The sequence below is a fragment of the Oncorhynchus masou genome, unplaced genomic scaffold (assembly GCF_036934945.1).
Source record: "Oncorhynchus masou masou isolate Uvic2021 unplaced genomic scaffold, UVic_Omas_1.1 unplaced_scaffold_919, whole genome shotgun sequence".
In the NCBI taxonomy this organism is placed as follows: domain Eukaryota; kingdom Metazoa; phylum Chordata; class Actinopteri; order Salmoniformes; family Salmonidae; genus Oncorhynchus; species Oncorhynchus masou.
The window spans coordinates 198,738-214,006 of NW_027015667.1; the positions used below are offsets into that span (position 1 = coordinate 198,738).

The 15,269-nt window shown below is 50.6% G+C and overlaps 1 protein-coding gene across 1 annotated transcript in view; it reads right to left on the minus strand.

Annotated features, from left to right (window-relative positions):
- The window catches only part of LOC135538150 (carbohydrate sulfotransferase 15-like), a 134,833-nt gene extending 130,143 nt beyond the window's left edge, over window positions 1–4,690 (minus strand). Inside the window, exon 1 of the mRNA XM_064964122.1 lies at window positions 4,381–4,690. The gene's annotated coding sequence lies outside the window, so the exon portion shown is untranslated. The remainder of the gene's footprint in view (window positions 1–4,380) is intronic.
- Window positions 4,691–15,269: the final 10,579 nt, after the last annotated feature.

Sequence of the window (15,269 nt, forward strand, 5' to 3'; positions counted from 1 at the left end):
ATGCACCATTCATTTAGAGCTGTTCCTAACCATAACATGACAGCAAGCACCATTCATTTAGAGCTGTTCCTAACCATAACATGTGACAGCATGCACCATTCATTTAGAGCTGTTCCTAACCATAACATGACAGCATGCACCATTCATTTAGAGCTGTTCCTAACCATAACATGACAGCATGCACCATTCATTTAGAGCTGTTCCTAACCATAACATGACAGCATGCACCATTCATTTAGAGCTGTTCCTAACCATAACATGACAGCATGCACCATTCATTTAGAGCTGTTCCTAACCATAACATGACAGCATGCACCATTCATTTAGAGCTGTTCCTAACCATAACATGTGACAGCATGCACCATTCATTTAGAGCTGTTCCTAACCATAACATGTGACAGCATGCACCATTCATTTAGAGCTGTTCCTAACCATAACATGTGACAGCATGCACCATTCATTTAGAGCTGTTCCTAACCATAACATGACAGCATGCACCATTCATTTAGAGCTGTTCCTAACCATAACATGCAGCATGCACCATTCATTTAGAGCTGTTCCTAACCATAACATGACAGCATGCACCATTCATTTAGAGCTGTTCCTAACCATAACATGACAGCAAGCACCGTTCATTTAGAGCTGTTCCTAACCATAACATGACAGCATGCACCATTCATTTAGAGCTGTTCCTAACCATAACATGACAGCAAGCACCATTCATTTAGAGCTGTTCCTAACCATAACATGACAGCATGCACCATTCATTTAGAGCTGTTCCTAACCATAACATGACAGCATGCACCATTCATTTAGAGCTGTTCCTAACCATAACATGACAGCATGCACCATTCATTTAGAGCTGTTCCTAACCATAACATGACAGCATGCACCATTCATTTAGAGCTGTTCCTAACCATAACATGACAGCATGCACCATTCATTTAGAGCTGTTCCTAACCATAACATGACAGCAAGCACCATTCATTTAGAGCTGTTCCTAACCATAACATGACAGCATGCACCATTCATTTAGAGCTGTTCCTAACCATAACATGGCAGCAAGCACCATTCATTTAGAGCTGTTCCTAACCATAACATGACAGCATGCACCATTCATTTAGAGCTGTTCCTAACCATAACATGTGACAGCATGCACCATTCATTTAGAGCTGTTCCTAACCATAACATGTGACAGCAAGCACCATTCATTTAGAGCTGTTCCTAACCATAACATGGCAGCATGCACCATTCATTTAGAGCTGTTCCTAACCATAACATATGACAGCATGCACCATTCATTTAGAGCTGGTCCTAACCATAACATATGACAGCATGCACCATTCATTTAGAGCTGGTCCTAACCATAACATGACAGCAAGCACCATTCATTTAGAGCTGTACCTAACCATAACATGTGACAGCATGCACCATTCATTTAGAGCTGTTCCTAACCATAACATGTGACAGCAAGCACCATTCATTTAGAGCTGTTCCTAACCATAACATGACAGCATGCACCATTCATTTAGAGCTGTTCCTAACCATAACATGACAGCATGCACCATTCATTTAGAGCTGTTCCTAACCATAACATGACAGCATGCACCATTCATTTAGAGCTGTTCCTAACCATAACATGACAGCATGCACCATTCATTTAGAGCTGTTCCTAACCATAACATGACAGCATGCACCATTCATTTAGAGCTGTTCCTAACCATAACATGACAGCAAGCACCATTCATTTAGAGCTGTTCCTAACCATAACATGACAGCATGCACCATTCATTTAGAGCTGTTCCTAACCATAACATGGCAGCAAGCACCATTCATTTAGAGCTGTTCCTAACCATAACATGACAGCATGCACCATTCATTTAGAGCTGTTCCTAACCATAACATGTGACAGCATGCACCATTCATTTAGAGCTGTTCCTAACCATAACATGTGACAGCAAGCACCATTCATTTAGAGCTGTTCCTAACCATAACATGGCAGCATGCACCATTCATTTAGAGCTGTTCCTAACCATAACATATGACAGCATGCACCATTCATTTAGAGCTGGTCCTAACCATAACATATGACAGCATGCACCATTCATTTAGAGCTGGTCCTAACCATAACATGACAGCAAGCACCATTCATTTAGAGCTGTACCTAACCATAACATGTGACAGCATGCACCATTCATTTAGAGCTGTTCCTAACCATAACATGTGACAGCAAGCACCATTCATTTAGAGCTGTTCCTAATATAACATGACAGCATGCACCATTCATTTAGAGCTGTTCTAACCATAACATGATGCACCATTCATTTAGAGCTGTTCCTAACCATAACATGACAGCATGCACCATTCATTTAGAGCTGTTCCTAACCATAACATGACAGCAAGCACCATTCATTTAGAGCTGTTCCTAACCATAACATGACAGCATGCACCATTCATTTAGAGCTGTACCTAACCATAACATGTGACAGCATGCACCATTCATTTAGAGCTGTTCCTAACCATAACATGGCAGCAAGCACCATTCATTTAGAGCTGTTCCTAACCATAACATGACAGCATGCACCATTCATTTAGAGCTGTTCCTAACCATAACATGTGACAGCATGCACCATTCATTTAGAGCTGTTCCTAACCATAACATGACAGCATGCACCATTCATTTAGAGCTGTTCCTAACCATAACATGACAGCAAGCACCATTCATTTAGAGCTGTTCCTAACCATAACATGTGACAGCATGCACCATTCTATAGTAGGCAGATTTATTTAACGAGGCAAGTCAGTTAAGAACAAATTCTTATTTTCAATGTCGGCCTAGTTGTTAGTCAGATCAGATATATTAGACGGAGTTGTCAGATCAGATATATTAGACAGAGTTGTCAGATCAGATATATTAGACAGAGTTGTCAGATCAGATATATTAGACAGAGTTGTTAGTCAGATCAGATATATTAGACAGAGTTGTCAGATCAGATATATTAGACAGAGTTGTCAGATCAGATATATTAGACAGAGTTGTTAGTCAGATCAGATATATTAGACAGAGTTGTCAGATCAGATATATTAGACAGAGTTGTTAGTCAGATCAGATATATTAGACAGAGTTGTCAGATCAGATATATTAGACAGAGCTGTCAGATCAGATATATTAGACAGAGTTGTTAGGCAGATCATATCAAGTAGACAGAGCTGTCACACACTTAAAAACAAATACCCAGATCTAGGACCAGATTTCACCACAAACACACGAGGGTTAAAAACAAGTACAACTGATCCAAAATATGTGTTTCTGAGGCTCAACCCCTTCCCCGCTCCACCAATCCCGTCACTGCCCATCTAGTCATCTGGAGGCAGGCATAGCTAATCAACAAAGAGGATGGGATGGGCGGAAAACATGACTGGAAAACATCAAAGAGAATACCAATTGCAACCCCCTCTAGATATCGAATAATCAATATCCTTTGCGTCATGTGAATGACTAATTAATGACCCCATAATGGGCTGTTAGTAATGGGCTGTAATGCAACGTGCGTGAAGGACTCCATGCATTGCTTCAGGTAAGGAGAACGAGAGGAGAACGTTCAGCAGCCTGACCTGGTTCCTATTGGCCAGCTCTTGTCATGTAGAAATCCTTTTGTTTTTAGCTTTGTTGGATGATAAACAATGCTTTCCCTGTCTAACAGCGAGGGATGGAGCAAAAACAAGGCTACTGTGTCAAACTAATGTTGAGACGTCAGAACACCGACAAAAAACAACAACAACAAAAAACAAGATAAACGTTAAATCGAGGACACAAGTGCGGGTAGAGATAAAGATGATTCTCCCGACGTCTACGAGAACCGCGGCGATGATGCGCGTAGAATGTCAAATCATACACAAAACTGCCATAGAACGGCCACGTGATAAACCGGATCACTTCTCTAGCCGAGAGCGTTTCTGTAACCGGCGGTCGGTGGAATTCTGAGAACTAAACCAGCCAACTCTTGAGTTCGCAAAGATGCATAGTAACTCATTCATCCAGCACGAATAGCCCCAGGCACCGCTTCGCTGAAAAGGGTCCGTTATTCTGACCGGGCTTCGGTTTTAATGAATGACCGGTAACAGCACACAAGTTCTAATAAATATTTCGGTGCAAAAAAATATTGTATTTTAATATTGGGTCCAAAAATAGAATATATTCATCATATTGAAGGCTATAGGTTATCATGTTTTCAAACAAAGGACATTTAACTTCCAGCAACCCACAGTAGGATGTCGTCTGATTCACCATCCTCTGCCTTTCCAACCCGACTGAATAAAACATAAATATACAAGAACCAAAAACATGATCACATAGGATAAGGTTGAAATGTAACATACCATGAAGTCCTCTTGAAGTCGGCAGCTTTCAACACGAGTCGGCGTTAAACAAGTGTTCTAGCGATCCGCGGATATAATTCCACATCGGTTTCGACAACAACTGATATTCAATGGTCCTTCTGATGTCATGTTCATCTTTTGACAGTCCATGCCATGGCTAGAACTTCCGTGACCTTCTTTCGAATATGTGCGTCTTTTGTGTTGTGACAGCGCGTGCTGTGTCTTCTCTTCCGGGCTGGATCGGAGTGGACGACCTTTCCGAATCATAGAGGGGCTCTCTCTTCTCTCGCAGTGATTTTCCAAGTTGTTGCCTCGCTAGACTGGAGAGGTGGGAGGGGGGGGGGGGGTTCCTGGGGAAGGGCACCAGGAGAGGAGGGGGTGAGGGGAAACAGAAATGAACAGCTGCTTGCTTCTCGCATCAGGAGTCCGTTGAAATATATTCCTTTCTTAAAACAATTTGATCAGTATAGATTATTAAATTAACAGCAATTCATTTTGTAGACTAACATTCAACATGAGCTTTTTGAAGGCTTGACGGTTGGAGAACTCCATGCTTTTTAAATTTGTGATGACTATACAGATGCAGGATCTTAATTTGATCACCCTGATACGGGAGGAACTTTCTTGGGAATTTAAAACCTGCGGTGTATATGATGTTTTTAAAAGGCTTCTGAAGTCGGTAGCAGGGAGACAGGCAGGAGCCTGCTGTGTAGAGACAGGGGTACCACGGATAGAGAGTTGGTAGCAGGAGCCTACTGTGTAGAGACAGGGGTACCACGGATGGAGAGTTGGTAGCAGGAGCCTGCTGTGTAGAGACAGGGGTACCACGGATGGAGAGTTGGTAGCAGGGAGACAGGCAGGAGCCTGCTGTGTAGAGACAGGGGTACCACGGATGGAGAGCTGGTAGCAGGTAGCAGTAGCATGCTGTGTAGAGGGGGTACCACGGATGGAGAGTTGGTAGCAGGTAGCAGTAGCCTGCTGTGTAGAGACTGGGGTACCACGGATGGAGAGCTGGTAGCAGGTAGCAGTAGCATGCTGTGTAGAGGGGGTACCACGGATGGAGAGCTGGTAGCAGGTAGCAGTAGCCTGCTGTGTAGAGACAGGGGTACCACAGATGGAGAGCTGGTAGCAGGTAGCAGTAGCATGCTGTGTAGAGGGGGTACCACGGATGGAGAGCTGGTAGCAGGTAGCAGTAGCCTGCTGTGTAGAGACAGGGGTACCACGGATGGAGAGCTGGTAGCAGGTAGCAGTAGCATGCTGTGTAGAGACAGGGGTACCGCGGATGGAGAGCTGGTAACAGGTAGCAGTAGCATGCTGTGTAGAGACAGGGGTACCGCGGATGGAGAGCTGGTAACAGGTAGCAGTAGCCTGCTGTGTAGAGACTGGGGTACCACAGATGGAGAGCTGGTAGCAGGTAGCAGTAGCATGCTGTGTAGAGACTGGGGTACCACAGATGGAGAGCTGGTAGCAGGTAGCAGTAGCATGCTGTGTAGAGGGGGTACCACGGATGGAGAGCTGGTAGCAGGTAGCAGTAGCCTGCTGTGTAGAGACAGGGGTACCACGGATGGAGAGCTGGTAGCAGGTAGCAGTAGCATGCTGTGTAGAGACAGGTGTACCGCGGATGAAGAGCTGGTAACAGGTAGCAGTAGCTTGCTGTGTAGAGGGGGTACCACAGATGGAGCGTTGGTAGCAGGTAGCAGGAGCCTGCTGTGTAGAGACAGGGGTACCACGGGTGGAGAGTTGGTAGCAGGTAGCAGTAGCCTGCTGTGTAGAGACAGGGGTACCAAGGATGGAGAGTTGGTAGCAGGAGCCTGCTGTGTAGAGAGAGGGGTACCACGGATAGAGAGTTGGTAGCAGGAGCCTGCTGTGTAGAGACAGGGGTACCACGGATGGAGAGTTGGTAGCAGGGAGACAGGCAGGAGCCTGCTGTGTAGAGACAGGGGTACCACGGATGGAGAGTTGGTAGCAGGAGCCTGCTGTGTAGAGACAGGGGTACCACGGATGGAGAGTTGGTAGCAGGGAGACAGGCCGGAGCCTGCTGTGTAGAGACGGGTACCACGGATGGAGAGTTGGTAGCAAGGAGACAGGCAGGAGCCTGCTGTGTAGAGACAGGGGTACCACGGATGGAGAGTTGGTAGCAGGAGCCTGCTGTGTAGAGACAGGGGTACCACGGATAGAGAGTTGGTAGCAGGAGCCTGCTGTTTAGAGACAGGGGTACCACGGATGGAGAGCTGGTAGCAGGTAGCAGTAGCATGCTGTGTAGAGACAGGGGTACCGCGGATGGAGAGCTGGTAACAGGTAGCAGTAGCCTGCTGTGTAGAGACAGGGGTACCACGGATGGAGAGTTGGTAGCAGGTAGCAGTAGCATGCTGTGTAGAGACAGGGGTAACATGGATGGAGCGTTGGTAGCAGGTAGCAATAGCCTGCTGTGTAGAGACAGGGGTACCACGGATGGAGAGTTGGTAGCAGGTAGCAGTAGCCTGCTGTGTAGAGACAGGGGTACCACGGATAGAGAGTTGGTAGCAGGAGCCTGCTGTGTAGAGACAGGGGTACCACGGATAGAGAGTTGGTAGCAGGAGCCTGCTGTGTAGAGACAGGGGTACCACAGATGGAGAGTTGGTAGCAGGGAGACAGGCAGGAGCCTGCTGTGTAGAGACAGGAGTACCACGGATGGAGAGTTGGTAGCAGGGAGACAGGCAGGAGCCTGCTGTGTAGAGACAGGGGTACCACGGATGGAGCGTTGGTAGCAGGTAGCAGTAGCCTGCTGTGTAGAGGGGGTACCACAGATGGAGAGTTGGTAGCAGGGAGACAGGCAGGAGCCTGCTGTGTAGAGACAGGAGTACCATGGATAGAGAGCTGGTAGCAGGTAGCAGTAGCCTGCTGTGTAGAGACAGGGGTACCACGGATGGAGCGTTGGTAGCAGGTAGCAGTAGCATGCTGTGTAGAGACAGGGGTACCGCGGATGGAGAGCTGGTAACAGGTAGCAGTAGCTTGCTGTGTAGAGGGGGTACCACAGATGGAGCGTTGGTAGCAGGTAGCAGGAGCCTGCTGTGTAGAGGGGGTACCACGGGTGGAGAGTTGGTAGCAGGTAGCAGTAGCCTGCTGTGTAGAGACAGGGGTACCAAGGATGGAGAGTTGGTAGCAGGAGCCTGCTGTGTAGAGACAGGGGTACCACGGATGGAGAGTTGGTAGCAGGAGCCTGCTGTGTAGAGAGAGGGGTACCACGGATAGAGAGTTGGTAGCAGGAGCCTGCTGTGTAGAGACAGGGGTACCACGGATGGAGAGTTGGTAGCAGGGAGACAGGCAGGAGCCTGCTGTGTAGAGACAGGGGTACCACGGATGGAGAGTTGGTAGCAGGAGCCTGCTGTGTAGAGACAGGGGTACCACGGATGGAGAGTTGGTAGCAGGGAGACAGGCAGGAGCCTGCTGTGTAGAGACAGGGGTACCACGGATGGAGAGTTGGTAGCAGGTAGCAGTAGCCTGCTGTGTAGAGACAGGGGTACCACGGATAGAGAGTTGGTAGCAGGAGCCTGCTGTGTAGAGACAGGGGTACCACGGATGGAGAGTTGGTAGCAGGAGCCTGCTGTGTAGAGACAGGGGTACCACGGATAGAGAGTTGGTAGCAGGAGCCTGCTGTGTAGAGACAGGGGTACCACGGATGGAGAGCTGGTAGCAGGTAGCAGTAGCATGCTGTGTAGAGACAGGGCTACCGCGGATGGAGAGCTGGTAACAGGTAGCAGTAGCCTGCTGTGTAGAGACAGGGGTACCACGGATGGAGAGTTGGTAGCAGGTAGCAGTAGCATGCTGTGTAGAGACAGGGGTAACATGGATGGAGCGTTGGTAGCAGGTAGCAATAGCCTGCTGTGTAGAGACAGGGGTACCACGGATGGAGAGTTGGTAGCAGGTAGCAGTAGCCTGCTGTGTAGAGACAGGGGTACCACGGATAGAGAGTTGGTAGCAGGAGCCTGCTGTGTAGAGACAGGGGTACCACGGATGGAGAGTTGGTAGCAGGGAGACAGGCAGGAGCCTGCTGTGTAGAGACAGGGGTACCACGGATAGAGAGTTGGTAGCAGGGAGACAGGCAGGAGCCTGCTGTGTAGAGACAGGGGTACCACGGATGGAGAGTTGGTAGCAGGAGCCTGCTGTGTAGAGACAGGGGTACCACGGATAGAGAGTTGGTAGCAGGAGCCTGCTGTGTAGAGACAGGGGTACCACGGATGGAGAGTTGGTAGCAGGAGCCTGCTGTGTAGAGACAGGGGTACCACGGATAGAGAGTTGGTAGCAGGAGCCTGCTGTGTAGAGACAGGGGTACCACGGATGGAAAGCTGGTAGCAGGTAGCAGTAGCATGCTGTGTAGAGACAGGAGAGCTGGTAACAGGTAGCAGTAGCCTGCTGTGTAGAGACAGGGGTACCACGGATGGAGAGCTGGTAGCAGGTAGCAGTAGCATGCTGTGTAGAGACAGGAGAGCTGGTAACAGGTAGCAGTAGCCTGCTGTGTAGAGACAGGGGTACCACGGATGGAGAGTTGGTAGCAGGTAGCAGTAGCATGCTGTGTAGAGACAGGGGTACCATGGATGGAGCGTTGGTAGCAGGTAGCAATAGCCTGCTGTGTAGAGACAGGGGTACCATGGATGGAGCGTTGGTAGCAGGTAGCAGTAGCCTGGGTTCCAATCTGTTTGTGCTCTCATGTCAACTCTTTATGGAATTATCATGTCAAGCCAATGACAGCAAAGGCTACCTCACCAGAGTGGATAGAGCCCAAACTGATCTGGGACCAAGGCTTCCTCACCAGAGTTGATAGAGACCAAACTGATCTGGGACGAAGGCTACCTCACCAGAGGTGATAGAGCCCAAACTGATCTGGGACCAAGGCTTCCTCACCAGAGTGGATAGAGCCCAATCTGATCTGGGACGAAGGCTACCTCACCAGAGGTGATAGAGCCCAAACTGATCTGGGACCAAGGCTTCCTCACCAGAGTGGATAGAGACCAAACTGATCTGGGACGAAGGCTACCTCACCAGAGGTGATAGAGCCCAAACTGATCTGGGACCAAGGCTTCCTCACCAGAGTGGATAGAGCCCAAACTGATCTGGGACCAAGGCTACCTCACCAGAGTGGATAGAGCCCAAACTGATCTGGAACCAAGGCTAACTCACCAGAGTGGATAGAGCCCAAACTGATCTGGGACCAAGGCTTCCTCACCAGAGGTGATAGAGCCCAAACTGATCTGGGACCAAGGATTCCTCACCAGAGTGGATAGAGCCCAAACTGATCTGGGACCAAGGCTTCCTCACCAGAGTGGATAGAGCCCAAACTGATCTGGGACGAACGCTACCTCACCAGAGTCTTATATTGAGAATCCTCATATAAGGCTTCTGCCTACTAATACCGGTGTCCTGTATTGTCCTTATGTCATGTAGTGTCTCTCTGAGTGTCCTGTATTGTCCTTATGTCATGTAGTGACTCTCTGAGTGTCCTGTATTGTCCTTATGTCATGTAGTGACTCTCTGAGTGTCCTATATTGTCCTTATGTCATGTAGTATGTATCTAAGTGTCCTGTATTGTCCTTATGTCATGTAGTATCTCTCTGAGTGTCCCATATTGTCCTTATGTCATGTAGTATCTCTCTAAGTGTCCTGTATTGTCCTTATGTCATGTAGTGTCTCTCTGAGTGTCCTATATTGTCCTTATGTCATGTAATATGTTTCTAAGTTAAGGTTTTATGCGATTTTCTATGATTTTTAAAAAATGATGTAAATTCTGCATAATTTTCTGTGAACTGTGAGCAAATAAAGATAGTCAGTCAACATGTCTGTCTGCGTGGAGCTGAGCCCTGAGCAGAAGGTCAGTCAACATGTCTGTCTGCGTGGAGCTGAGCGCTGAGCAGAAGGTCAGTCAACATGTCTGTCTGAGTGGAGCTGAGCGCTGAGCAGAAGGTCAGTCAACATGTCTGTCTGCGTGGAGCTGAGCGCTGAGCAGAAGGTCAGTCAACATGTCTGTCTGAGTGGAGCTGAGCGCTGAGCAGAAGGTCAGTCAACATGTCTGTCTGCGTGGAGCTGAGCGCTGAGCAGAAGGTCAGTCAACATGTCTGTCTGAGTGGAGCTGAGCGCTGAGCAGAAGGTCAGTCAACATGTCTGTCTGCGTGGAGCTGAGCGCTGAGCAGAAGGTCAGTCAACATGTCTGTCTGCGTGGAGCTGAGCGCTGAGCAGAAGGTCAGTCAACATGTCTGTCTGCGTGGAGCTGAGCGCTGAGCAGAAGGTCAGTCAACATGTCTGTCTGAGTGGAGCTGAGCGCTGAGCAGAAGGTCAGTCAACATGTCTGTCTGCGTGGAGCTGAGCGCTGAGCAGAAGGTCAGTCAACATGTCTGTCTGCATGGAGCTGAGCGCTGAGCAGAAGGTCAGTCAACATGTCTGTCTGCGTGGAGCTGAGCCCTGAGCAGAAGGTCAGTCAACATGTCTGTCTGCGTGGAGCTGAGCGCTGAGCAGAAGGTCAGTCAACATGTCTGTCTGCGTGGAGCTGAGCCCTGAGCAGAAGGTCAGTCAACATGTCTGTCTGCGTGGAGCTGAGCCCTGAGCAGAAGGTCAGTCAACATGTCTGTCTGCGTGGAGCTGAGCGCTGAGCAGAAGGTCAGTCAACATGTCTGTCTGCGTGGAGCTGAGCCCTGAGCAGAAGGTCAGTCAACATGTCTGTCTGCGTGGAGCTGAGCGCTGAGCAGAAGGTCAGTCAACATGTCTGTCTGAGTGGAGCTGAGCGCTGAGCAGAAGGTCAGTCAACATGTCTGTCTGCGTGGAGCTGAGCCCTGAGCAGAAGGTCAGTCAACATGTCTGTCTGCGTGGAGCTGAGCCCTGAGCAGAAGGTCAGTCAACATGTCTGTCTGCGTGGAGCTGAGCCCTGGGCAGAAGGTCAGTCAACATGTCTGTCTGCGTGGAGCTGAGCCCTGAGCAGAAGGTCAGTCAACATGTCTGTCTGCGTGGAGCTGAGCCCTGGGCAGAAGGTCAGTCAACATGTCTGTCTGCGTGGAGCTGAGCCCTGAGCAGAAGGTCAGTCAACATGTCTGTCTGCGTGGAGCTGAGCCCTGAGCAGAAGGTCAGTCAACATGTCTGTCTGCGTGGAGCTGAGCCCTGAGCAGAAGGTCAGTCAACATGTCTGTTGCGTGGAGCTGAGCGCTGAGCAGAAGGTCAGTCAACATGTCTGTCTGCGTGGAGCTGAGCCCTGAGCAGAAGGTCAGTCAACATGTCTGTCTGCGTGGAGCTGAGCCCTGAGCAGAAGGTCAGTCAACATGTCTGTCTGCGTGGAGCTGAGCGCTGAGCAGATCTTGTTTAAAGAGGATCCGTGTCTCCAGCAGACGTGGTGTGAAATCAATTGAAGAAATCTCCCCAGTGATTCATTTTTAGCTCAGTGTCATCCAGACGGTCCTACTCAGTCTGAGACATAAATCACAGTTTGAATGGATCTGCCTGGGTGGGATTACAGTCCCTGGTGTCTATTCCACTATGAATGACGGCTCACTCATTCAGACAGAGGACTATACACACACACACACACACTCGCACGCACGCACCACACACACACACACACACCACACCACACCACACACACTACACACACCACACACACTACACACACCTCACACACACACACACACACACATACACACCACACACACACACACACCTCACACACACACACACACACACACCACACACACACACACACTCACTCGCACACACACACTCGCACGCACCACACACAAACACACACACCACACCACACACACACACACCTCACACACACACCACACACACACACACCCACACACACTCACACACACACCACACACACACGCACACGCACACGCACGCGCTCACACTCGCACACACACACACACACTCACTCGCACACACACACTCGCACACACACACACCGCACACACACACGCATGCACACACACGCACGCACACTAACTCACACCACACACAACACACCACACGCACACACCACACACAAACACACACACACGCACCACACACACGCACACACCACACACACCACACACACACACACACACACACACCACACACACCACACACACACCACACACACCACACACACGCACACACACACACACACGGTGGGAGTCAAACTGAATAATCTAATGATCTGTTTAATATGATAAGAACAATGTATTTATTTAATATGATAAGAACAATGTATTTATTTAATATGATAAGAACAATATATTTATTTAATATGATAACAAATGGGGCTATATCACGACAGGCTAAATATGAAGGAGTATTGTAAAGTATTGTAAACACTAATGAACAAATGGGGTTATATCACGACAGGGTTATCATTTACACTGTGTGTCCAAGGCAAACAATCTAAAGTAGTGCACTATGTAGGGAATAGGGCCCTGGTCTAAAGTAGTGCAGTATGTAGGGAATAGGGCCCTGGTCTAAAGTAGTGCACAATACAGGTAATAGGGCTCTGGTCTAAAGTAGTGCACTATATGGTGAACAGGGCCCTGGTCTAAAGTAGTGCACAATATAGGGAATAGGGCCCTGGTCTAAAGTAGTGCACTATGTAGGGCCCGTGTCTAAAGTAGTGCACTATATAGGGAATAGGGCCCTGGTCTAAAGTAGTGCACTATGTAGGGAATAGGGCCCTGGTCTAAAGTGAGAGAGAGAGAGAGACAGAGAAGGAGAGACAGAGAGAGACAGAGAAGGAGAGACAGAGAGAGAGAGAGACAGAGAAGGAGAGAGAGAGAGAGAGAGAGAGACAGAGAGACAGAGAGAGAGAGACAGACAGAGACAGAGAGAGAGACAGAGAGACAGAGAGAGAGAGAGAGACAGAGGTGACCCCAAATCTAATGACACAACCTTAAAAACTGTAGATAATTTGTGTGTTTATTTCATCAACTTTACTTCAATTCATTCATATAACGTATCTTTCAAATGATCCTTCTCAAAATCTTTTGTATATTGTACAATACAATAAACTGGTGGTGACCGACCCAGGGGGTCCTGGTGGTGACTGGACTAGGGGGTCCTGGTGGTGACTGGTGGTGACTAGCCTAGGGGGTCCTGGTGGTGACTGGCCTAGGGGATCCTGGTGGTGACTGGCCTAGGGGGTCCTGGTGGTGACTGGCCTAGGGGGTCCTGGTGGTGACTGGACTAGGGGGTCCTGGTGGTGACTGGACTAGGGGGTCCTGGTGGTGACTGGACTAGGGGTCCTGGTGGTGACTGGACTAGGGGTTCCTGGTGGTGACTGGCCTAGGGGGTCCTGGTGGTGACTGGACTAGGGGGTCCTGGTGGTGACTGGACTAGGGGGTCCTGGTGGTGACTGGACTAGGGGGTCCTGGTGGTGACTGGCCTAGGGGGTCCTGGTGGTGACTGGCCTAGGGGGTCCTGGTGGTGACTGGACTAGGGGGTCCTGGTGGTGACTGGACTAGGGGGTCCTGGTGATGACTGGCCTAGGGGGTCCTGGTGGTGACTGGACTAGGGGGTCCTGGTGGTGACTGGACTAGGGGGTCCTGGTGGTGACTGGCCTAGGGGTCCTGGTGGTGACTGGACTAGGGGTCCTGGTGGTGACTGGACTAGGGGTCCTGGTGGTGACTGGACTAGGGGTCCTGGTGGTGACTGGCCTAGGGGTCCTGGTGGTGACTGGCCTAGGGGTCCTGGTGGTGACTGGACTAGGGGTCCTGGGGTGGTGACTGGACTAGGGGTCCTGGTGGTGACAGGCCTAGGGGTCCTGGTGGTGACTGGCCTAAGGGGTCCTGGTGGTGACTGGTGATGACTGGCCTAGGGGGTCCTGGTGGTGACAGTCCTGGTGGTGACTGGCCTAGGGGGTCCTGGTGGTGACTGGCCTAGGGGGTCCTGGTGGTGACTGGCCTAGGGGGTCCTGGTGGTGACTGGTGGTGACTGGCCAAGGGGGTCCTGGTGGTGACAGGCCTAGGGGGTCCTGGTGGTGACTGGCCTGGTGTTGACTGGAGGTGACTGGCCTAGGGGGTCCTGGTGTTGACTGGCCTAGGGGATCCTGGTGGTGACTGGCCTGGTGGTGACTGGCCTAGGGGGTCCTGGTGGTGACTGGCCTAGGGGTCCTGGTGGTGACTGGCCTAGGGGGTCCTGGTGGTGACTGGCCTAGGGGGTCCTGGTGGTGACTGGCCAAGGGGGTCCTGGTGTTGACTGGCCTTGGGGGACCTGGTGTTGACTGGCCTAGGGGATCCTGGTGGTGACTGGCCTGGTGGTGACTGGCCTAGGGGGTCCTGCTGGTGACTGGCCTAGGGGGTCCTGCTGGTGACTGGCCTAGGGGGTCCTGGTGGTGACTGGCCTAGGGGGTCCTGGTGGTGACTGGCCTAGGGGGTCCTGGTGGTGACTGGCCTAGGGGGTCCTGGTGGTGACTGGCCTAGGGGGTCCTGGTGGTGACTGGCCTAGGGGTCCTGGTGGTGACTGGTGGTGACTGGCCTAGGGGGTCCTGGTGGTGACTGGCCTAAGGGGTCCTGGTGGTGACTGGTGGTGACTGGCCTAGGGGTCCTGGTGGTGACTGGCCTAAGGGGTCCTGGTGGTGACTGGTGGTGACTGGCCTAGGGGGTCCTGGTGGTGACTGGCCTAAGGGGTCCTGGTGGTGACTGGCCTAGGGGTCCTGGTGGTGACTGGCCTAGGGGGTCCTGGTGGTGACTGGCCTAGGGGTCCTGGTGGTGACTGGCCTAAGGGGTCCTGGTGGTGACTGGTGGTGACTGGCCTAGGGGTCCTGGTGGTGACTGGCCTAAGGGGTCCTGGTGGTGACTGGTGGTGACTGGCCTAGGGGGTCCTGGTGGTGACTGGCCTAAGGGGTCCTGGTGGTGACTGGTGGTGACTGGCCTAGGGGGTCCTGGTGGTGACTGGCC